At 36.8% G+C, this 25,078-nt stretch overlaps 1 pseudogene; it reads left to right on the forward strand.

The window, feature by feature from the left end:
- The first annotated feature begins 20,797 nt into the window (after positions 1–20,797).
- Positions 20,798–25,078, forward strand: part of LOC110316887 — a 9,276-nt pseudogene continuing 4,995 nt past the window's right edge.

Raw genomic sequence — 25,078 nt, forward strand, 5'->3', positions numbered from 1 at the left:
GAAAGCCTCTGCATATTTATTAATGAATATCTGTTGGAATGAGTATATTCTAAATGGTCACTAAATATTCATGTAGTGTGTATTCACCCTGTGACAAATGCAATGCAGGTGTTCAGTGGAGTCAATGCACTTTTAAATGAAGTAAACCAGCAGCAGGTCTCATCCATTGGTTTTACAGATTACCAGTTTGAAAAGGATAAGTCTTAAGACTGCTTTTGGATTCATGCATGTTATACAATTTACTAGAGGAACTATTCAAGTAACTCACCTATAGCCTTAATAGTATACTTTGCTCTAGCTGTGGACAGCCTTAACACACAAAGGGTCCCCCTCCATTTTTTTTTAAACAATTCTTTAAAGAAAGAGCACTGACTGCTCTTCCTAAGGTCCTGAGTTCAAATCCCAGCAACCACATGGTGGCTCACAACCACCTGTAATGAGATCTGACGTCCTCTTCTGGTGTGTCAGAAGACAGGTACAGTGTACTTATGCATAATAATAAATCTTTGGGCCTGAGAGAGCAGGCTTGATTAGAGGAAACAGAGGTCTTAAAATTTAATTCTCAACAACCACATGAAGGCTCACAACCACCTGTACAGTGACTCACATACATAAAATAAATAAATAAATCTTAAAAAAAAAAAGGTGTTCAAGAAGTAGGGCACCATATGGGTTGTGGCAGCAATAAGGTAGGAGAGCACTAGGGATGAGGTTTGGTGGGGCTTGTTCTTGTTGTTTACCTGTTCTTTCAACCATTTGTTTGGAAACAATCTGTCCATCCTTCATTTATAGGCTTCCTATTATTGGCACCCCCTAATTGTTATCTTCCTAGCTGTATGTCCAGGCTTTGCTAAGTGAAACCCAGGGTTATTAGGCAGCGATGTTTAATCCAAGCAGAACCTGCTAGATGATAATGGAACAGCAGCTTGTTTGCTAGCATTATTAGTGAATGTAGACAATTTCTTTGCTTGAAACTTTTGGTGTAAGTACCGAGTTTGCTCTTGTATGTACTGCAAGACAGATGCTGAAAGAAGGAACATATCATAGGGAAATCTGATCTGTGATGCAGACAGAGTCTGCAACACAGCGGGAACCCCAAACACTGAGGTGTCTGAAACCTACAGTGTGTCTTGTCTCCAATCATTCCCACTGACAGGGCGAGTGACGGAGTTTTTATTGTAGCATGCTGTGGGCCGAAGCCTCCTCAGATGTGTTCTCTCTCCCCACCTTTGAAAGACGTGGGAAACAGAGTAGTAGCTAGTCTTCAGATTCTGATTTTTTTCTTTTCTTTTTTTGTTTTTTGTTTTTTTTATTATTCTAAATGGTTTCAAATTTATGAAAAATTCAACAACAAAAATATCATGGGGAAAATCAGATACAGCTTATCCAAATACATCTTGTTAATATTTTATCTTATCTACTCAAATGTCTTTTCTCTCTCATACTTAAATATGCAAGTACAAATGTGTACACATTAGTAATTCTGTACTGGTATAAATGCAATATGCAATTGGTTGCTTGGAAATACTTAGAATTATATTTTTGGCTCTACTATCCTGAATTGCCTTAGTCTAATTTTCTTAAGAAAGGAAGAACGAGGTACTAACAATAAAATATCACATCATAGTACATCCATCCATGTCATAGGTTTACATGGGTAATAATATCATTGTAACCTACAGTACAGATTTGAAATTTGCTGCTTCACAGTTGTGTGCCCTTTATTGACACCACAAGTGCACAGAAACATAAGTCAGTACAGTGTCAGGTATTACACTTATTTGCTATGTCTCCTTTGATGCCTGCATCCCCAGATATTTTTTTACAGCCTTTCAATATTTTTCATTTATTCCTTTGAAAGTTTTAAAGATTACATTTACATATTGAATCATTTTTAGTTGAATGGACTACAGCAGGCATGTGTAGACCCAAAGACAATTAGCAAGATTTGGTTTTCTTCTTCCACCGTGTACTGCCCCCATGCCCTGCTCAAGCTCAGGTTGATGAGCTTGACAATGAATTAATTTTCTTGGTTTTATTGATTGCTTGCTTGATTACTTTTTTTCTTGTAGTGTTTATGACAACCATACACAGGCTACATAATCTAAGCAAAGCAAAGTACAGTTGTCTACATAAAAGGGGGCTTTAGCAAGCCTTTCGGTAATATTTTTTTGGGGGGGGGGAGAGGGTTGCTCTGTATAGCCCTTACTACTTATCTATGTGGAGGAGTATTGTCCATGTGAATGGTGCTGCCTTAGGTAAGATGAGTAAGAAGCAGGTTGAAAAGCAGGAGCAAGCCAGTATGCAATGTTCCTCCATGAGGTCTTCATTCAGTTCCTGCCTTCAGGGTCATAGCTTGAGCTCCTGCCCCAATTTATTCAGTCATGGACTATAAATAGAATTATTTCTCCCCAAGTTACTTTTCAACATGGTAGTTTGGGGTCTTAATGGCTCATCACTGTAGTATAAACCCTAACTGAGGCAACACATAAGCCACGAAGTCACCTCACAAGCCTAAGGTTTTCATTCTCATTCTTTGACAGTTTCATGCATTTATTTGATGCAACTTTTTTATCATACAAGGCTTTGCCTTCTCTGATCACATGATCCAATTTTCTTCCCAAGAATTTTCATTCTTTAATACGTTTTTCTTTCATTTATTTTCTCTTCATTTTTAATTGAAATACTAAAACTAGAGTTTCTTGGGGAAGAACAGGTACATGGTTTTTAGTGGAGCTTAGTCAGCAAATCAGTGGCTACACTACTAAGGAAATGACATCGCAGAAATACTTGGAAAGACAATTTGAATTTTAGGATCTAGGTTAAAAACCTAGAGCAAAGGAAACTCCCAGGAATTTATGATGCTCATGCTAGATAACACTCCTAGAAGTGAGTGATATGGAGCCTGAGCCTTGAATCTCCTCTTACCAGACAAGACTGCCAATGGAGAGACTGGAACACCAACTCAACTATAAATACTTGACCTACATTTTGCCCAACCTGAAAGATGTGCTAGTATAAAAGTGACATATAAATTGTGGGAGTGGCCAACGAATAGCTGGTTCATCTTTAAGCTCATGTCACAAGAGGGATCCCACCTCTGACACTGCTTGCCCGGCCTGAAACCAGAGGCCAGATATCCCAGAGACCTATGGTAGAACCAGACACACCAAGCAAAAAGATTACTAATAATATTCTGCTATAATTATAGCCAGGAGTCCAGCATAATAATCATCAGAGAGATTCCATCCAGCAATTGATGGAAATAGATGGAGAGACCCACAGCCAAACATTAGGCAGAGCTCAGGAATGCTGCTGAATAAAAGAAGGAAGGATTGTAGGAGCCAGAATGTACAAGGACAACACAAGAAAATCCACAAAGTCAATGAAATTCAGACTCCTAGTTGCCCTGGAGACTGAAATGACAATCAGTGAACCTCCATGGATCTCACATATGTCTTCTGCATATATGTTATGGTTGTGCAGTTTGGTTGTGTGGGACAGCTAACAGTGTGAGCAAAGTCTATCTCTGATGCTTTTGCCTGCATTGGGGAAACTTTCCCACTCACTGAGTTGCCTCATGCAGCCTTAATACGGTGCCGAGTTTATTGTGACTGCAGTGCTATGTTTGGTTGATATCCCTGGGAGGCCTACCCTATTCTGAAGGGGAAAAGAGAAGTAAATAGGCAATGGGGACTGACAGAAGAAGATGGAGAGGAACCTATGGTCAGCATGAGCTATTTGAGAGAATACATTTTAAAAAAATTAAAAACAGAAAAATATATTTTCACACAATGTATTATGTTCACACCATTCCCTTCTCCCAACTCCTCTAAGTTTCCACCATCATTAACTATACAGTTTTATGAGGTACCCAGCTGCATGTTCTCTATATGTCACAAATAAGAAGAAAGCAATACAAAAAATGCAAAGCAAAGCAAAGAAAGAATAAAAACCCTTCTTCGACAAAACAAACAAACAAAATACAAACAAAACAAAAATCACACTCTAAACAAAAGCACCAGGGATAGTCGCTAACACCAAAGGCACTGCATTGTTTTTATTTGTTTATTTTGGTAGTCCTTCTTTTAATTGTATCCATTTTTATAGATGTATAGAATACATTCCTTGTTATTTGAATTCATATATCTTAGATAGCTAATAATATCATATATCTTTACTTTTCAGATTAAGAGTAGTCTTGAGGACCAAGAAAGGATGTTTGTGTTGTAATGTAGAGGAAGTTTCTGGGGCTTCAGGCTAGGAAATATGAGCTCTACCATTAAACAATGCTTTTGGTTTCTAATAATAGGTGTAAGAAGTAGAAGTGTTGGGCAAGGCATGCTTTGCGTAGGAGGGAAAAGTCTTGTCCACATTTTCTTCAGCTTCAGAATATTAAATTTTCTGTGGATACATTGTTGTCATCTGTTGAGGTCATTATTTTATTAGACTGAGTGATTGGAACTTCTTTTTTCATTTTAAGCAGCCATTTTTCTGCAATTATTTTCAGTCTTTTTCTATGTACATCTAAAACTATGCCACTGTTTTGATGTTGCAATTTACTCTATCCATGAAACATAATTTTGGAACTCAAGAGGAAAAGAAAGCCTATCATGTTGATTTAGCAGATTTTCATTTTAGATGTGCCTTTGTCCTTCCTGGTGTGCTTGGAGTTTTCCATGGCATACTTTCTACCATGAAGTCTCCTTAGGGTCTGGAGAGATGTGCCAACTACAAACAAACCATGAAACAAACACTTCATGTTTTTGTAGAGGTAGTTTACAGATTGGATGGATTACAATTGCCTGTAACTCCAGCATCTTGGAGATTCAATGGCCTCCATTGACCTCGGTGATCATCTGTATGTAGGGGCACACACCTTACACACAGATACACACAGCCCATATTTAAAAATAAAAGATCTTTAAAAGGAACTTCCTTTAGCTATTTTTGTAGAGTAGCTTTGTTAATGTCAAAGTCTCATGTTTTTCATTTGTGAATGACTTGTTTTCTCCTTCTAAACTGAAGGATATTTTCCATATTAATAGGCTATTTTGATATCTTTTTAAAAAAATATCAATTATTGGCCTCTTGATTCTAACATTAAGCATTTCTTTGAAACCATTGTGTTTTTCTGGGTTGCCAACTTGTTTGACAGAGTAAGACGAACCATGTCAATTACTTACAACCTAAGCTTTCCTCCGATTACTGAGTCACTGTCTGCCTATCTCTGGATCTGCCCATTGTTTTATGTACATTAACTAGAAATTTTATTTACATTTAGCAAACAGACAAGGAAAATTGAAAAATTCCACTTGTCCATAAGTGGGTTTACACAAATAGACTCATTTTAGTTCCTATTAACATCTTGAGTTCTTGGTTAAACCTGATTACTGCCATACAGAAAAGAATTTGTTGACTAGTCTTTGACATTTTTCTAAGTGTAATGAATTTTTCATAGAATATCAAAAATTTAGTGAATGGCCCAGCTAGGTTATCTGAAGTGATTTGTCTTTGTTGTTAAATCCCAAAAGAACAGAAATACTTTCTCTCATGTTCCTAGTCTGTTTGCTCTGACTACCAAAGCTGTGCACATATGACAGTTTTTTGAAGGAATTATTATTCATCTTAGCAAAAATTAAAGACAGAGAAAGAATACTTATTTGGTCTTTGAACTTTATTCCATCTGTTAATATTGGATTGAAATATCTCAGACATTAATAATTTCTGAAATTGAAATGTCTCAAAAATTAATAGTTTATTAACTTGTGTTTTTGTTATGCTGGAGCTACTACCTTTGGGTTGGTTATACAGTTATCTTGATCGTTTTTTGTTTCAAATGAATGATAATTCTATAAACACAGACATGTTTCTATTTATTTGAGAATAAATGGAAAACCTGAAGATATGCTCCATGTGACAGGGACATGTAAGAACTGTTTGGGGTGAACCATTTGTTACTATTAATAATTCACTGCCAGTGCCTTCCTGATATAAATGATAGCAGGAAAGAAGGAAAAATCAGTGTATATGATAAGTCATGCTGCATGGAAACACACTGCTATTCCCAGGACCACCACCAGAAACCTTCCACACAGTTAGATCGGAAACAATTGAGAAAAGCTACTGCTTTTCCTGCCGCTCTATGAGGAGAACACTATGAGGAACGCAATCTCAGAAAATGATTACAACGAATGTGCTATTAGAAACACACAATTAAAATAGCAGAAAGGGGTAAGTGAACACATAATGTTTCATTTTTTTTAAAGTACAACCTATGAACAACCATGCTTTGGGACTCATAAAAGAGATAAATGAGTTTTCTCTGTATTTTATTAAATCTGTAAGTTATAGGAAAACATGCCAAGCCAACTTCTTTGCTCATATCCTATTCATCCGCAAGAGACTGTGAGGATAACATCTTGGAAAATGTTTCCCTTTGGGTTTTTAGTCCTTTTCTCTATCTATTGTGTCCAAAAAATGATGTCATCTGCAGAGGCACTCTGGATCTGCTGAGCTCATCACTCTCGTTATAACTATCACAATCAGATCTTCCCTACCTGCCTTAGTGTCTTTTTAATCATTGATCATCTTAACACCGCCAATATACTTCTCACCAAGTTACTGGTCACGTTGAAGAAGAAAAGTTGAAAGAAGAAAAGTGGAAATTTTGTGTTTTTAAATTGCACTTAATAATTTAGAGCTTTAATAGAAGCTGTTGTGCTTAGAAACTGCAACCAAATCCCATATTGGTAGATTTGATTATAGAAAGCAGAGGATAAAAGTTGCAGGCTGATGTGTGAAAGTGCTGATGAAGAGCAAGGGATGCTGTGCTAGGACAGCTTTGATTTACAGATCAGCTCGAGTAGCCAGTTTTTGATCTTGACCTGTGAATTATTGATATCTTTAGATCAATGAAATGGCTTCCTTTCAGCTCATCTCAATTTTCACTTCTATCAAAAAATGTCTCTTTGTCTGACCTCCCTGAAACCTAATGGTTCTCACCAAAATACAAAGAAATTTACATTGTGCCTTAACAGTTTATGTCTCTCTCGTGCTCTCTCTCTGTGTGTGTCTCTCTCTCCCCCTCCATCCCTCTATCCCTCCCCCTCTGTCTCTCTCTGTCTCTCTGTCTCTCCCCACCCCCACTCTCTCATACACACACCTGTTGAATTCAAGGACAGTTTTTCTTTTTAGTGCCATGGCTATTCCTCAGCAGTGCCAGGTTTTTGATGAGTTCTGGTTTTTTTCCATTGCACCTTACAAATATAACTTTTGTTCAAAAATGTATTTTATCTCAATCAGAGAATAATTTCTTCTTAATGTGTAACTTAATTAAACAGTTGTGTGTTTGCTTACAAGTACATTAACTGTAGTATATCTTTGAGTTCACATGTATCTATGATACTTTTTTATTAGATATTTTCTTTATTTACATTTCAAATGCTATCCCGAAAGTTCCCTATGCCCTCCCCCCACCATGTATGTATGCAACTGTGGCGGACAGAAATGAATGTTAGGTATCTATCTTAATTACTTATTTATGTTAGAGACAGGGACTTTTGTTTGGTGGTGGATAAACCAAAGAGTTATTTAATTATGAAAAAAAGAGAAGTCAATTAGAATCCGAGTGCATGGGATTAGTATCTGAGAACTTGTAATTCTACTCAGAATTTCACAGCCATGCCTAAAATGTCTTAATCACCCAAGCAATTATAATCTCGCCACATCTTAGAGTTCTGAAAATAAATGCTCACGGCTCATGGAAATTGCTTCTGGCTTTTATACATAACAGACACTACTAGATATCTATCTGAACCCTACTGATACCCCACATAAAAAAAAAAAAAGCCCAATTTTCAAGAGACCCATATCCTACCCAGATAAGAAAAATAATTCCATTTTCTCATCTTCCTTGGAGCCTGTTGTGACCACAAACAACAATCTATCTTTAAGATGAAAACTCAAGTTTGCTAGAGATCACAATTTTCCTTTCTATGTGCAGTCTAAACTCACCAATTTTTTCGGTTTTATCTTGAGTCTCACCTGATACTTGGATGAGAAATAGAAGGAGGGGCAGGTATACTGAAACAGGGAGAAGGCTAGAAAAACGTAATGTCATATGTATGTTAGGTGTTCAAAGTAGAAAGCAGAATATGGAGCAATGATGCCATCTTCCCAGGACCATACCTCTATATAAGTTCATTACTTCAAGAATTGCTATTTCCTACTATGTGAGAAAATTACTATAATTAGATTATATTAGGTGAATCAGAGCTTCTAAATAAAATAGAAACTCTCAGATATAGATAGTAGAATTAAAGCTATTTAGAAATGCAAACAACATACTCTGTTATTTTGACTTAGAAAAGATACCTAAATACATAAATATGTATGTATATGCATATTAAAAACATGAATGTTTTAACATAAAAGAAAGTATTGTATATGCAGTATTTTAAGCAATAAGTTAAGAGACATTTATATAAATAAAAGACTGACATTTAATAGTGGATAAAGTGGGAGATGGTACATTTTAAAAAACAGAAAAACAGAACTAAGTTTCCTGAAGTCACATATAATTCCAATGAATTAAGGCATCTTTATTAAATAATATATTCAATTTGTCTCATTTACAAGGATTTTATAGTACCTCACTTTTGCTATGCCACATGCTCAAAATAATCCATACCATCACATTGTATTTTATAAGAACACTTGCAGATCTATGAACACAGCTCAAATACCTGTTCAATTAGGCAGACATTGGACATGGCATTTTTAGAGGAGAAGATGAACATAAGTTTCAGTGAAAACAGGCAAACAGGCTAACATATCTCTCAGTACCTTCTTCCATCAAATTCTTACACATACAACACTTTTGGTTGTCAATGCTGAGGGCACAGGTCATTGAACTTCAGGAAGTGTGAGCTGTTGTAGTATGTGTCAGATCTATATGCAGCCTGTAAATCTACAGAATTTTTGCCACTTGCTTTTGTTAATGTTTTCATGAGACCACCTTCATGAAATTAGATGTGGGCCCTTGAACAGTGGATACAGTAAATTTGATTTAGGTTAACTTTAATATCTATTAGGAAAATGTTAATTTATTTGTATACCAAGTAGTGATTATTAATTGACTTTAGATAAAATATCAGTTTTTATAGATTTAGCATTAACTACATATATTGATACAGCTACAGTCTTGGTGTAGATAAATTTCAAATGGGATATTTTTAAAATCATCTGTTTGGCTAGAAGTAGTGTCTAAATGGTTTTGAGAGATTATGGGGAGTGCCCTATTAAGATGTATAAGGAATTCTGCCTGGAATATGGCAGTAATATGTAAGTTAATACTAAGTACAAGCTAACCATGACAGTTTTACAGTTCAACACAAGATAGAATCAAACAGGATTAGAAACCTCAATTGAGAAAATGCCTGGAGACAAGTCACTAGTGGATTTTTTTGAATACTCATTTGTGTAGGCAGGCCCAGAACATGAAGGAAAGTGCTTCCCTTTGTCAGGTAGTGAGTCATACAGCAAAACGGGTCTAAGCTAGCTGTGGAAATTAAACCAATAAGGAACATACCTTCATTATTGCCTCCAGTTTCCCTCCTTGAGTTTCTACAGTGAGTTCTTTCATAGATGGGATGTGACCTATAAGTTGTAAGAAGATCTTCCCCAAATTGCTTTGTTCCATGGTTATTACATGGCTATAGAAACACAATTAGGGCAAAATCTAGGTCAGTTTGATTTACGTGTGACACTTAAAGCTATACCTCAGATACAATCAGTGGTATATCTCTGGTGATAGGTACTCTAGTGGTGACAATGAGAGTAATAAAAAGGTGATGTTGTGATAATGGTTTGGATGAGGTGATGATGGGGAGGATGAGGCGATGATGGTGGAGGTGGTGGTGGTAGTGATGGCAATGATGCTTATTTAGTGTAGATAGCAATGATGGTGATAATTGTAGTAGTGATAAAAATAGTGATGATGATGGTTTTGACAAAGATGGTTGTGATGTTGATGATAGTAATGGTTATTGTTAGGTGGTGATGATGGTAAAGATGGTAATAACAGTGATTCTGGTGTTATGCATTTATGTGATAATTAATTCTGATCCCAGAAAGGCAATATTGAGCATTTTCATACATGATTCCCAGTGTAATATAAAATGCAATGTGCATTTGCTCACTGATCTCTTGAATGAGGGAAGTTGTGTTTTGTCACTCAGGAGAACAAAATACCCTTATTACTTTCAGGTGAAAAGAGACTATTTTTTCATGATTTTCCTAAAGAAAATTCTTTTCTTTAAATTTATAGGAAAATACTCCAAATGTCATATGTCTCTTTTAAAACTACAACCTATATATATATATATATATATATATATATATATATATATATATATATGAATAATAAACTATATAAATATTTCTTTCTGTCTTCTCCTTTGCCTGCCCCATTTCATATGATATCAGAATTCCTAATATACTCTTTTGCCATAAGTCAGGATTATAGATCAAAGCTAGTTGTAGTGGTTTCCTTCAGGACATTTTTTTCTATCCTCTTCTTTTGTTTCCTAAAGTCTGGGTCCTCTAAAATGATGATTACATCTGTCCAGGTTGAGCACTGGGGTTAGGAACATGCACAGCTGATGACAATGGGGGGTCCTTGGAAAGCAGACATGTTCTTGCTTCCCATCTCAGCACATATTCTTAGGTAAACAGAGGCCCTGGCAATTTGTATCACAATTCTGTGTACTGAGACTGCCTGCTATGTCAGGTAATCCCCTAAATTAGGAGAGAAAGTAGAAAAATTATAGCCTCCACATGGCCATGAATTGTAGTTTCTCATCAGATTAATTGTTTTTAACATGACACTCAGATTAATTTGAAAAATGTAAATAGAAACACTGACAGTTCTTGCATGTTTAAGAAAACGAGATTTGTGGAGCTTACCAGGGACACAAAGACTCTTTATAAACCAACTTGGTTCAAGCTAGAAATATACACCTCTTACCATTCATAACTGTTTTTATTTAATTAGATATTTTCTTTATTTACATTTCAAATGTTATACCTTTTCCTAGTTGCCCCTGAGAAAATCTCCTATCATCTCCTCCCTCCCCCTCCTCCCCAAACCACTCACTTACCATCCCAGGCATTCCCCTATACTGGGGTGTAGAACCTTCACTGGACCAAGAACATCTCCTTCCATTGATGACCAACTAAGCCATCCTCTGATACATATGCAGCTAGAGCCATGAGTCCTACCATGTGTTTTCTTTCAATGATGGTTTAGTCACATGGAGCTCTGGAGATACTGGTCAGTTCATATTTTTTGTTCCTCCTATGAGGCTGCAAACCCCTTCAGCTCCCTGGGTACTTTATCTTCTTCATTGGGGATCCTGTTCTCCATCTAATGGATGACTGGAAGCATCTCCTTCTGTATTAGTCAGGCACTGGCAGAGCATTTCAGGAGACAGCTATATCAGGGTCCTGTCAGCAAGCTCTTGTTGACATCTGCAATAATGTCTGGGTTTGGTGTTTGTATATGGGATGGATCCCCAGGTGAGGCAGTTTCTGGATGGTCATTCCCTCAGTCTCTTCTCTGAATTTTGTCTCGTAACTCCTTCCATGGGTATGTGGTTATAGATTCTGAGTTTCTGGGCTAATATCCACTTATCAGTGAGTACATATCATGTGTGTTCTTTTGTGATTGGGTTACCTCACTTGTGATGATATTCTCCAGATCCATCCATTTACCTAAGAATTTCATAAATTCATTGTTTTTAATAGCTGAGTAGTACTCCATTGTGTAAATGTACCACATGTTCTGTATCCATTCCTCTGTTGAGGGACATCTGTGTTCTTTCCAGCTTCTGGCTATTATAAATAAGGATGCTATGAACATAGTGGGGCATGTGTCCTTATTACGAGTTGGAGCATCTTCTGGGTATATGCCCAGGAATGGTATTGCTGTATCTTCCAGTAGAACTATGTCCAGTTTTCTGAAGAACCACCAAACTGATTTCCAGAGTGGTTGTACCAGCTTGCAATGCCACCAGCAATAGAGGAGTATTCCTCTTTCTGCACATTCTTGCCAGCATCTGCTGTCATCTGAGTTTTTTATCTTAGCCATTCTGACTGGTATGAGGTGGAATCTTATGGTTGTTTTGATTTGCATTTTCCTGATGATTAAGGATATTGAACGTTTTTTTAAGTGCTTCTCAGCCATTCAGTATTCCTCAGTTGAGAGTTCTTTGCTTAGCTCTGTAACCCATTTTTTAATAGGGTTATTTGTTTTTCTGGGGTCCAACTTTTTAAGTTATATATTGGATATTAAACCCCTATCAGAATAGGATTGTTAAAGATATTTTCGCGATCTGTTGGTTGCTGTTTTGTCTTATTAACAGTATCCTTTGCCTTACAGAAGCTTTGCAATTTTATGAGGTCTCATTTGTCGATTCTTGATCTTATAGTACAAACCATTGCTGTTTTGTTCAGGTATTTTTCTCCCTGTGCCCCTATCTTCGAGGCTCTTCCCCAATTCCTCCTCTATTTAATTGACTGAGTTCTAGACCTATCACTTATGGCTGTATTATACAAAAAAAAAAGTTGATTGTCTTTTTTTCTGATCGTTATTATAAGATGAACCTTAAAATGTCTGGAAGCATAAACAGTATGAACTTCACTGGGAATAATGCAAATCAAACATGTGCTGAGTAAATAAAATCCAAGTCATCTAAAAGAGGGACTTGGGCTCATGTTAGCTCAAAATCCCAAACCCAGCATGGTAGAACACTAAATGACAGTTCTTCCAGTCACCACAGGCTCCCTGGTGCAACATAATCTGCACTCTGTTGGAAGAATAAGAGTAAAAATGTTCTTCTTTAAGAGGAGAAGCAGCCCAGGGCTGTTTAATCACTTTATCTATTGGTAAAGGAACCAATGATAAAATTGGCACTGGATCCACAGGGAGGTCAAGTGCATCTGTACACATTTAAAGTCACCCTAGGCAAACAAACTCTTCGTCAATGTCATTAAGTCTGCTCCAGGATGCACAGGCTTTGTTTCCAGGAGTATTCTGGGGGGACAGTTTTTGTTATTTACCAACCTCCATCCCAATATCCAAACAATAAAATGTGACATTCACACAAGTTAGGCTGAGAAGCAATCCATGCACTGTTAATGAGAAACATTTGCATACACTTAAAACACTAATAACAAGTTTAATTACTGCTCATTTTAGAATTGATGGCCGCTATCCAAAAACCTAATTTCTTATGAAATAAATTTCTTTAGGTAAAAGCAAAGATAAATAAATAAATAAATAAATAAATAAATACGGAACATTACAAGTTGCTTCCAGAAATTGTTTTATTGAATTTTGCAAACATGATATGAAATCAGAATCAAAGCATCTTCCTGCTGTGTTTTCCACCACAATACAGATTTCTTTTAGCCAATTATTCCATTCATATTCTTTCAGCCCAATACTTTTCTCCATGTTGGGCTTTTTTTTTATTATTTTAAAATTAAAAGGATGTCTATGTTTATGGTTCAGTAGGCAATATGTTAGACATGTAAATTTGTGATGACCTGAGTTCAGATCCCCAGAAACCCCCTGGAAGCCAGATACAGCAAGCATCCAATGCCCATACTCTGAGACCAGAGGCAGAGACAAACAAAGCTCTGCACATTTATAGCCCAGATAGCCTGGATTACAAAGTGTCAAGCAATAAGAAAGTCTCATTCAAAGAAAGCTTAAGACAAGGAACCACACTCATGGTCATGATCCAACCACTCACTATACAGGTGTCATGATGCGAACATGCCTACATTCACACACATGAACATGTGTGTTCTAAGTCTATATAAATACCACATAGACACACAGACACACCTCAAAAAAATTAATGTGATAGTATTTCTTCGGGGGAATTAGAATTGTAGAATGGTAAAAAGCTAAAAAGTTCTAAAAACCTTTATTATAATTTAAAAATTACTAAAATCAAACAGTGGTAGAAATACTGCTTAGTGTACTATGCACTTATGATAGAGTACTCCAGTGGAATAGAGTCTGCAATTTATTAAAATGTGAGAACGCTTAATAGTATATTTTAATGTATAGTTGAAGTTTAATTACTTCAGAATTGTCTTTTTCTAGATTCTGCTTAAGAAATATAGTCTTTATATATATTTATATATGTGCGTGTGTGTGTTTCTTGACTCATATATACATATTAATCAAGCTTTATAATATTTTATATCTGCTTTATATTGCCAAATATTTTATTATAATTTTAAAAATGCCATTCTGCTATAGGTTGATAGAGAAAAATAAAAAAGCTCTGACTTTTTTATTTGCTTAACCTTTAAAAATGTTAAACTTTATATTTTAGAATATTTCCTCATTTGTAGAAAAATGTTTTAGAAAAAAAGAGTCATCTTTATGCCTTCCTATATTGTTCACACTAATGAGATTTTGCATTGCTTGAGTATATTTACCGTAAGTGATGAGCCAAAATTAACATAGTATTGTTGACTAAAGCCTGTGTTTTCACACAATACCTATGCTCAGTGAAGAATGAGCACATTCCAGTGCATAGGTATGACAGAAGAATGACCTGGAAGAAATCCTGTAAAATTGATATAATGAAATTCTTGGTCTCTATGTGGAGTGTCCATTCCATTCCCTATCCACTCGCTACATTACATAGGAGGTAGAACATCCATTTTGACAGAGTTCTAAATCCTACATTACAAAGATTGAAATATATTTATTTTTTTAATTTTTTTATTATTATTATTTTCTTTATTTACATTTCAAATGCTATCCCAAAAGTTCCCTATACCCCCCCCCATACCCCTGCTCCCCTACCCACCCACTCCCACTCCTTGGCCCAGGCCTTCCCTTGTGCTGGGTCATATAAAGTTTGCAAGACCAAGGGGCCTCTCTTCCCAGTGATGGCCGATTAGGCCATCTTCTGCTACATATGCAGCTAGAGACTCAAGCTCAGGGGTCACTGGTTAGTTCATATTGTTGTTCCACCTACAGGGTTGCAGCCCCCTTCAGCTCCTTGGGTACTTTCTTTTATAACCAGGATTCACAGAGATAGTGGTTGTATTTATCACTTCCTTAAGACTATGACAAAATGCTTGCCAGAAACATTTCAAGGAAGGAAAAGTTATAGTCTGTTATGGAGGGAAAACGATGTCAACTCAAGTATGTGGATACTGTTCTCATTGCATCCTCATTCAGGTAGCAGAGAGATGAATGTTAATACTTAGATTGTTTTCTCTTTAATCTTTATTCTAGGACTCAAGCACATGAAACAGTGCTGCCCACAGCTAGGTTGGGAAATCATATCTTAGTTTAGGAGCTACACCCAGAAAGGCTGAGAGATTTGCCCCCTAAGTTGTTCTAGCTTCTATCAAATTAGAAATCACCTTAACAAACACAGGGGCATAAGGAGTGACTGTGACCTCATTTCTTCTCCAGCCTTATAAGTGGTCTATGGTGTCATATACATCAGGGTATCATGTTCCAAACACTGATACCTTTATTCCCAAGTACAGTATCACCTGTGATGGCATGTCAACATTCAGTTTTATAAAGCATACTGGATAGTGCAATTTTTAAGCAAAACATACTAAAACAACTTTAGAATGATAACATATATAACTATTTTAGAACACACGATTGTTATATTGTGGACATTAAACCATGAATATCTGAAGTCTTATAGCTAGGGACTGTTGGAGATAACTTATGCTTGTATTTGTCACAATTCTTCTCTCTATGAAACATGATATGATTTTGATATGAAGTATGCCCAAGGTTCATATGCTGATAGCTTGGTTTCTAGTGTAGTGATGTTCACAGCTGAGCCTTTGGAAGATGACTAGATTACAAAGGCTATGACTTCATAAAATGGATAAATATATTTATTCATTGATATGTCAATGGTCTGTTAGAAATCTAAGAAACTTTTAGAATTCAAACTCAATTAAAGAAACAAGCCATAGGGCTCAAGCTTCCAAACAGTCCTTTTGTCCATGTACCCATATCTTTCTTCTTCCTTAACATAATTAGGCTAACATCTGTGTTCTCCCTCATGTTCTCTACCATAAAGCCTAAAAACAACAGAGTAATGAAATCATGGGCTTGAAAAATCATAAGCCCAAAACTTTTTCAATTTAAGTTGGTTTTCTTAATTGTTTTGTCACCATATCAAATACAAAAAAATCCCATATTTTAAGAATAACAAATTTATTAGGAGAAATTATAACCTCTTGGCCACATTTGAAATCCTTGACTGTCAGAGTAGCCAAGTAGTTATACTCTCTGAAAGGCGAGAGGGGAGTCAGATTGAGGTGGCTCCTCTCTGCTCCTGATCAAAGCTAGTGGGGGTACAGTGCTTCTGAGCCAAGGTCAGGAAGTGACCTCATTAGCCTCAAACAGCTCCCAGGGGTGGATGAAAATTTTGGGAGAGAAATTTTTTCTCCCAAAGCATTACAGCTCTTATTTGATAGACACTCTTAGATGATCTTTGATGATTTAACTCTCACATGCCTTTATTCCTTGGGGCATGGTCTTATATACATTTTGGAATGTGTTGGGTTCACCAAGCAAGTGCTTTCTATTGGCTTAATCTGAGATATTAGGGGTGCCTTATCTGCATTTAGTGGGACTTTTGGGCACTTCCCCTATGTGACTGATTGTCAAGTTCCTCTCCACAGGGTGCTGTATTCTCATGATAGGCATCTGGTCAGGAGTAGGTGAAATGCCTACCACCCTCAGATCTAAAAGTACTGGGGTTTCTGAACCCACTCAACGTTTCTGGCATGGTCCACTGCCCCACAAGTTTAAGGAACTCTTCCTATAATATCCCTTAACATAAGAGCCCCAGAAAATAATATAGGTAAATATTGGGAATGACTAGTACCGACAGACTTGAACTGAAACACGTAGTGAACCTCACATCCCAGTGATAGAACTTATTTACATCCCAGATGTAGACCTTATATCATAACTGTTTCCAGGGAAACATATAAGAGTGAATTTATTATTTCAACCTTGTAATTATTTTAGTGTTAAAGAGGTGTCTTGTTCCCACATAACTTGTTGCACCTTTGCTCCAGAGGATAGAGTCATTAGTGTGAACAAGGAGATAATATTAAAAGACTCTGCTATTTGATATTTTTATTAAGAAGTCCTAGTTATGCTGATCATAATTTCTTTTGTGATGTCATTAGGCAGAAAGGTATCCCATTATCTGGAAGTGATGGTGTCTCTTTACAATACCCATCCTGTGAAGAACCAGTAATAACAGGTTTGGAAACCATCAGTTTTATGTTCTAGATCAATAACAGTTGTGGTTTAGGCAAATGGAGTTACTTAAGCATTTTGAGCCTTGGTATCTTTATATTGAACCTAGTATCTACTTTTGAGGTTTCTAATAAGAATTTGTACATACACGTGAGTGTGCATTTGAGTGTTAGGCATATTTACATATGTGTGGGTACAGGTATAAATCTGCATGCATGTGGAAACCAGGAGTGACCCTCTAGTGCCATAATTTAGGAGCTGCCTACCTTTTGAGATTCACCACTTAGACTAGGCTGACTGGACAGGAAGACTCCAGAACCTGTTGTCTTGACTGCTCCAGCACTGGGATTATAACTTTGTGCTACCATGCCTACCTTTTTACCAGCCTAAAAGTTACAGATGAAAGTCAGGTAAAGTAATGGCTTTACCAAGTTAGCTAGTTCACTGCCACTTTCTTGATAAGACCTTTGACAGCTTTGTACATGAATTCTTTACTTACTAGCTCCATGAATGCAGGAATGTTCCACAATATTTTTATACTTGTAGCAGAATACTATATAACACCCCACAATATAACAATTGGAAGTCAGAATAATCAACTTGAAAATTTTTTTCTTTGACATAGGATGACTTTGTGTGATTATTTTAAATACTTGGAGGTATATATGCTTTGACAGCAGAATAGGGGATGCTTGTGTACAGGAAATACATATGCATAAGGAAATCTAGTTCCTGCCCATACAAGGAGAAATATAACTCTAAAACATCAGAGACTTTTATTGAATTAAAAGCACCAACTCTCATTTGCATGACAAACCTTACCTTGTTTATAACAATTTTCTTAAATATTTTCTTAAATGGAATTCTCTGTGACTGCCTGTGTTACAATGTACTATTATATTTTGGAAAAAAAAAGGTTATTTTCACTGCATACTTTTATGGGTATGCACACATATATGAAGCTAATTGCAAAGACCAGAAGAGAGTGTTGGATCCCTTAAAGCCAGAATCACAAACACCTACCACGAGTGCTAGCTCTCTGAGGCAGTGACAAGCATTGTGCCCAACTGCTTAACCACTGAGCATTCTCTCCAGTCTCAAGCAATACTTAAAGTTATAATTAAAACAAGTCTGTTATACTTCCTAATTTTTCTGGATACACACACACACACACACACACACACACACACACACCATATAGAAACACATACATACTTACAATCTCAAACACTTACATACATTTATATGCATAGGCAATGTTATCAAATATCTGTGTTATTCTCATGTTAATCAGTCTTTTGGTACATTAATCTGTCCTAACAACAACAGCAACAACAACAACAACAACAACAATAACAACAACAACTATGATGTATTTGAGACAGGCTCCAGGGAGGCTCCAGATAGTGTATAAGAGAGACTCTAGCTGAGACTCCTAACAGTAGGGGATATGCAGCCCGAAGTGGCCACTTCCTATAGCCAGGCAGGACTCCCAGTGGAGGGATAAGGACATCAACCTGACCACAAAACCTTCGACTCAAAATTTTGTCCTGCCTACAAGATGTGCAGGGATAAAGATGAGGCAGAGACTGGGGGAATGGCCAACCAGTGACTGGCCCAACTTGAGATCCATTCCATTGGCAAGAACTACTCCTTGACACAATTAACAATGATCTGTTATGCTTGCAAACATGAGCCTAACATAACTGTCTTCTAAGAGGGGCTCCACTCAGCAGCCAGTGGGAACATATCCAGATACCCACAAACAAACATTAGATGCAGCTTCAAGAGTCTTATGGAAGAGTTGGGGAAAGAACTGAGGGACCTAAAGGGTATAAGGAATCCATGAGAAGCCCAAACAGAGTCAACTAACCTGGACTCTTAGGGACTTCCAGAGACTGAACCTCCAATAAAATAGCAAGCATACTCTGGACCTATCCTACACCCCAACCAATTATATATAACAGATGTGTAGCTTTGTCTACATTCAAGTCCCATTTCCTGAACAAAGCTGCCTAGTCCTGAAGTGACTTGATGCACCAGGATGAGTTGATACCCAGGAGTATCTTCTCAGAAAGGAAGGCAGAGGGAAATAAAGCTGTGGGGGTGGGGGACTGGGAGAACAGGCCACAATGGGGATATAAAATTAATTAATAAATAAATTAATGAAAATAAAAGTACCAAGAAGAACAAAGAAAAAAATAATTTCTCCACTTTTACATGTCTTCTTAGCTGTTCCATTTGTAAATTAGAAAGGATTGTCTATATCTGTCGTTCTCTTTTTGCAAAGGAGTTGATGTCTGAGTTGCATTCACTGCATTCATCAATGTACTTGTCATAATCCTTAGCTGTCACTCTGAATGCTGGTTGAGCTCTGAACATGGTACTGAACACATGACAAGTACTCGGTCAATGGCAATTATTTTTACACCAAGTCCAGAATTAGTACTACTAGAAAACAACAACAACAACAACAACAAAAATTATGGATAATGACAGGAGAATCTGATAGATAGGATCAGAAGGAAGCATTGATATTGTCAAAGCAAATATCTGATTAGTGATAACTGCTAAGCTGCATGTAATTCTGTCTGTCAAACAGAAACATTGGAAGGAAGAAGCAAATGAAGACATGTTTCAGAGGACAAGTGAATGACTTTAGTACACTATGTGATGTTTTATCTGGAAGCTTAAATTGACAATAATTGAGCATCTTTCTCCTATGTATGAAGTTTACACATTGGATTTGCACAAGTGGGCTGCATATATTTCTGGCACGGTATTCCAGACTCTGTAAGTAGATAGATTTGTTTGCCCCATTGCAGGGCTGACCCTAAGCATCACAAATTTTCCAGCTCACTTATTCCTAATACAAGGAGCATTGGTTCCACAAGCAGCAAAGTGAGTTCCTTCTGCAGATAGTTTGCTCATAATGAGGGGTGTGCTTTTCATGTATGTGGAACCCAACTTGAAGATGCAAAGGTTAATTTTGTTGGCAGTTTTAGAAATTTTAATCTGTGGGCAGATCACTGGGGATGGCTGAGTAAGAGAGAATCCTGATACAAAGTCTCAACGGAGTGGAATGAATCTACACAACTTTAGGCAGTCAAGACTGGAAAGATTGGAGACAAGGTATACTTTGTGATAGTGCATTGTCCATAATGACTTCCTTCAACTAGAATCCCACCTCTGAAAATTTCCATAACAACTGGGGATAGAGCCTTCAATAAAGGACTATGTAAGGAGCAATTCTTACAAATATATCAAGTATTTTCAGGCAGCTTGTTAAAACAAAGAAATTAAAGCCTAGAATTATGGTAAATAAATGGTAAATTTGATGACAGCCATACCACATGTATGTAGCCATACCACATATATATATATATATATATATATATATATATATATATATATATTTCATATATAATTGAGAAAGAGAAATACTGAGACACGATGGGGATGGAAGTGAGGGAGAAATAGAAAAATAAACAGAGAAAGAGACCATATTGAGAAATACTCATAAAGTAAGTTTGAACCTAGTTACTTCATTCAACACAGTGGACCTACTCAAATAGGAATCACTTATAGTATAGGTGTATATCAATAAATCCAAATTAATTTGCTTACTTTACCATTCAAGAAGTCAGGAAAGAGAAATCATCAACTCCTCAAACCTGCCAATTTTAGCTAGCGTGATAATGAGCTTCAATCTTCAAAATTAAAAGCTTCTTAATACCAAGAAATCTATATTTTGTTAGTTACTCAGTTTTCGTCACCCACCTTTCTGCCCATAAGGAAAGTTGGCTCTGCTCAATTTAACTCCAATAGTGAGGCTTGACTGGAGATTTGCAAACACAGGCCAGTAAAAAGGCTTAATTATGTTTCAGTTTTGTGTCTAGCCTCCATGAATACAGAAATACACAAAGCAGAACTGGTCATATTATATGAGACCAGGAATGCAGGCAACAAGTAAAGTCTCTCTACAACATACTAGTGGTGTACGTCTAGTCTATACTCCATAGGCTGGGCTGTGGGACAATGTTAATCCAAGAATGTTCCCCTTACACAGGCTTTCATTTGTCCTCTTTAAAATAAATATCTATTAGTCCTTTTTGATATTGAGTTTATATTATGTGTCTGAGTGTTCTGCTTTCATGTCTGCTGTGCACCATGCACATATTTGGGACCAACAGAGATCAGAGGTTATCTCTTGTTCTTTGGGAACAAGACCTATTATTGGTTGGGTGTTTCTGTGTGGGGAACTGAACCTAGGTCTGTTGCAAGAGCAGCCAGTGCTTTTAACTGCTGAGACATCTGTCCTACCCAGAATAGTCCTTTTAATGCATATGCTGATAAAACTAAGGTGAAAAAGGCAACTGGTTATTCTTCTTCTTTAGTATGAAAATACATTTTTGCCACAGAACGTCATTTTCTCAAAATGTATCTAGCAATACTTGTAGGTGTGCCAAGTTTCTATTTTGTTAATCAAGCTTTATAAAGGAAAATTGAAATTCTTAAAATTCTATAAATTCTTCCAAAATATTATTTTTTATTTCCTCAAGGAAATAAATGGCATCCATTCATTCATTATTTAACTTATAACATTTGGTGGTAAAAAATAATGGAGTTATTACTCTAGAAATGAAGCTAACATCCTTATCTAGGGAAGAAAATATCATTGAAATTAAGTGATTCTTGTGTTAAAACAGAGCATATTTTAAAAACCCTTTTATTTAGAACCAGGCTATCTGAAGAAGACTGAAGTGTCTGAGAAAATATGGGAAGTATGTTACATAGACGTTCATAAATTAAATGGATCAAGAAGTACAATTCTTGGAGGAAATAACCTCTAAATGATAAAGAAAAAAATTTCAGATGCTCAGATAGGTATAGAAAGTTATGTATAGCATTGTTCCTAGGGTGCTCACAAAACCCAGCACCATGAACATACTGTCCAACTTGCCGGCTGTTCAACATATTACAAGAGTTTCTTTCCTAGGAGCCCAGATGGTCTCAGCCCCTTCCAGGAAGTTCGGCAGGTTTTGTTTTTTTGCAGATTGCTCAGCTCTCTGAGCATCCTCTAGGCAATTAAGCTGGTCTCTATCCCTTTCATGGATGGTCCGGGAATCTTCTACAGCTAAGTTTATTGGAGAGTATCTCTCAGAAGTTCTTACTGCTTTGATCCTTAAAGAATGGTAGCTTAGTTCATATTGTTGTTCCCACCATGGGGCTGCAAAAATCTTCATCTCTTTGGATACTTTATCTAGCTCCTTCATTGAGGACCCTGTACTCTGTCCACTGGATGGCTGTGATCATCCACTTCTGTATTAGCCAGGCACTGACACAACCTCTGAGGAGACAGCTATATCAGGTTCCTGTCAGCAAGCCCTTGTTGGCATTCACTATAGTGTCTTGGTTTGGTGATTGTATATGGGATGGGTCTCCAGGTGGGGCAGTCTCTGGATGGTGAGTCCTTCAGTCTCTGCTCCACACTTTGTAACTCCTTCCATGGGTATTTGTTCCCCTTCTAAGAAGATCAAAATAGCCACACTTTGGCCTAACTTCTTGAGTTCTATGTGTTTTGTGAATTGTATCTTGACTATTCTGAGCTTCTGGGCTAATATCCACTTAACAGTAAGTGCATATCATGTGTGTTCTTTTATGATTGGGTTACCTCACTCAGGATGATACCCTCCAGATCCATCCATTTGCCTAAGAATTTCATATTCATTGTTTTTAATAGCTGTGTAGTACTCATATCATATCATATCATGTGTGTTCTTTTATGATTGGGTTACCTCACTCAGGATGATACCCTCCAGATCCATCCATTTGCCTAAGAATTTCATATTCATTGTTTTTAATAGCTGTGTAGTACTCCATTGTGTAAATGTAACACATACCCTGTATAGGGGAATGCCAGTACTAGGAAGTGGAGTGGGTAGGTTGGAGAGCAGGGGGAAGTAGGAGGGGATGGGAGTTTTCAGAGGGGAAACCAGGAAGGGGGATAACATTTGAAATTTAAATAAAGAAAATATCTATTAAAAAATGAAATGGTAGGTACTTGGTACATCTGGTCCATTTCAGGAACTTCCTGAAGCCTTTGAATTGTGTGTTCCTAAGCTTCTCTACAGAACAGAAGAATGTCTCTTATATGTTTAGAACATCCTGATTCTTAAGGTACTTCCCTTCAAGACAGAAGTTTTGTTATGCTATGTTTTTCTTTGTCTTCTATGAAGAAATTGCTACACAATAAGAAGGAATTAAGACAAACAAAAGTGAAATGAAGGGCAGTTTACACTAAAGAAAAGCAAGATTCAGTGAATATAGAGAAAGTTGAATAGAAGGCAAACAGAATATGATAAAGTGAGAGACATAGGCAGGAAAACATTCTATTGTGCCTTATAGTACTTAGTAAGAAATCTATACCTCATTGTGAATTCTAATACCTTTTCTTGTTTTGATAGAGAAATGTAACCATGTGCACAGCATTCCACAGACTTTGTTGACTGTCTTTTGGACAACAGGGAGACAGTGAAGTTAGAGTGGAAGCAAGCAATTGATGAGCGATCATCCAGAAATGAAGAGAAGAAAAGCATTCAGGGAGTAATTTTGCAAATCAGAGCAGAATTTAAATACTGAAGAGAGAAAAGAGAGCAAATTAGGACAAACTATCAAATTCTAATATTTGACCATAAATTATAGTGTCTTAAACTTGGGGTGAACCATTGAGATAAATTGATAGTTCCAAGTAGTGTAATAGAATAGATATATTTCAACCTTAGGCAGAGTAGGAAAGACTAGTTTATGGAAGGAGCTCTTTTGGCTCAGATAAGAGTGGTTAATTCACTTTTTGAAGAACAAAATAATATTTGCAATTTTGAAAAAGTTTGAAACAATTATTTTTGCTATCACTAAATATTGACTATCGTTTTCAAGCTTCGATTCTGAAGATTTTACTCCTATAAGGTCAACCTCAGTTTGTAGATATGTAGCATGATAAGAATATTATATACATATATAAATACACATATGTCAGAACAAATATGAATTTTTAATAATTAATAACTGATTGATATAAATGCTTTCCTGTTTAATTATCAAGAATTCTATACCTCACATATTAGTATATGAATATGATAGCCAGTGTTTTATGTAATGGCAATATCCCTGGAATATCTGTAATCTAGTGTGGAGGCAATGCACTCCCAAATCCCTAAGCCAACTTATTCAGATTCTACCTAATACAGGAATCTTTGAAATGGAGGGGAGAATGTCATTGCTCTTTTAATTATTAGTTTTTGAGTTTCCTTGAGCCTTTACTAAAAGGCTCTGGTGAGCACTGGTGAACAACAGAATTTGTTTGTCAATAATGAGTGATATCTGAGTGTTTTCAGGAAAATGCATTTATTGCCTATGTCGTCAGAAGTGTGCCCTTGAGTGGGTGGACACCCCCACGGTCCCTGCCCAAGCGATCTTAGGATCACTGGTGAGTGGAACACAACATCTGCTCCAATCCAATTGCACATGGGACCTGAGACAGCACTAGGGAAGCAGAGAACTGGCCTGACTAGGGGCACAAATCCCTTCCAGTCTGTGCCAACACCAGGTCACCTAGGGCGCGGAGTAGGCAGACACCCCCACGGTCCCTAGTGGACTGCCCAAGCAATCTTAGGATCACTGGTGAGTGGAACACAACAGCTGCTCGAATCCAATAGTGACAGGCCTGTGACA

The sequence above is a fragment of the Mus pahari genome, chromosome 2 (assembly GCF_900095145.1).
Source record: "Mus pahari chromosome 2, PAHARI_EIJ_v1.1, whole genome shotgun sequence".
In the NCBI taxonomy this organism is placed as follows: domain Eukaryota; kingdom Metazoa; phylum Chordata; class Mammalia; order Rodentia; family Muridae; genus Mus; species Mus pahari.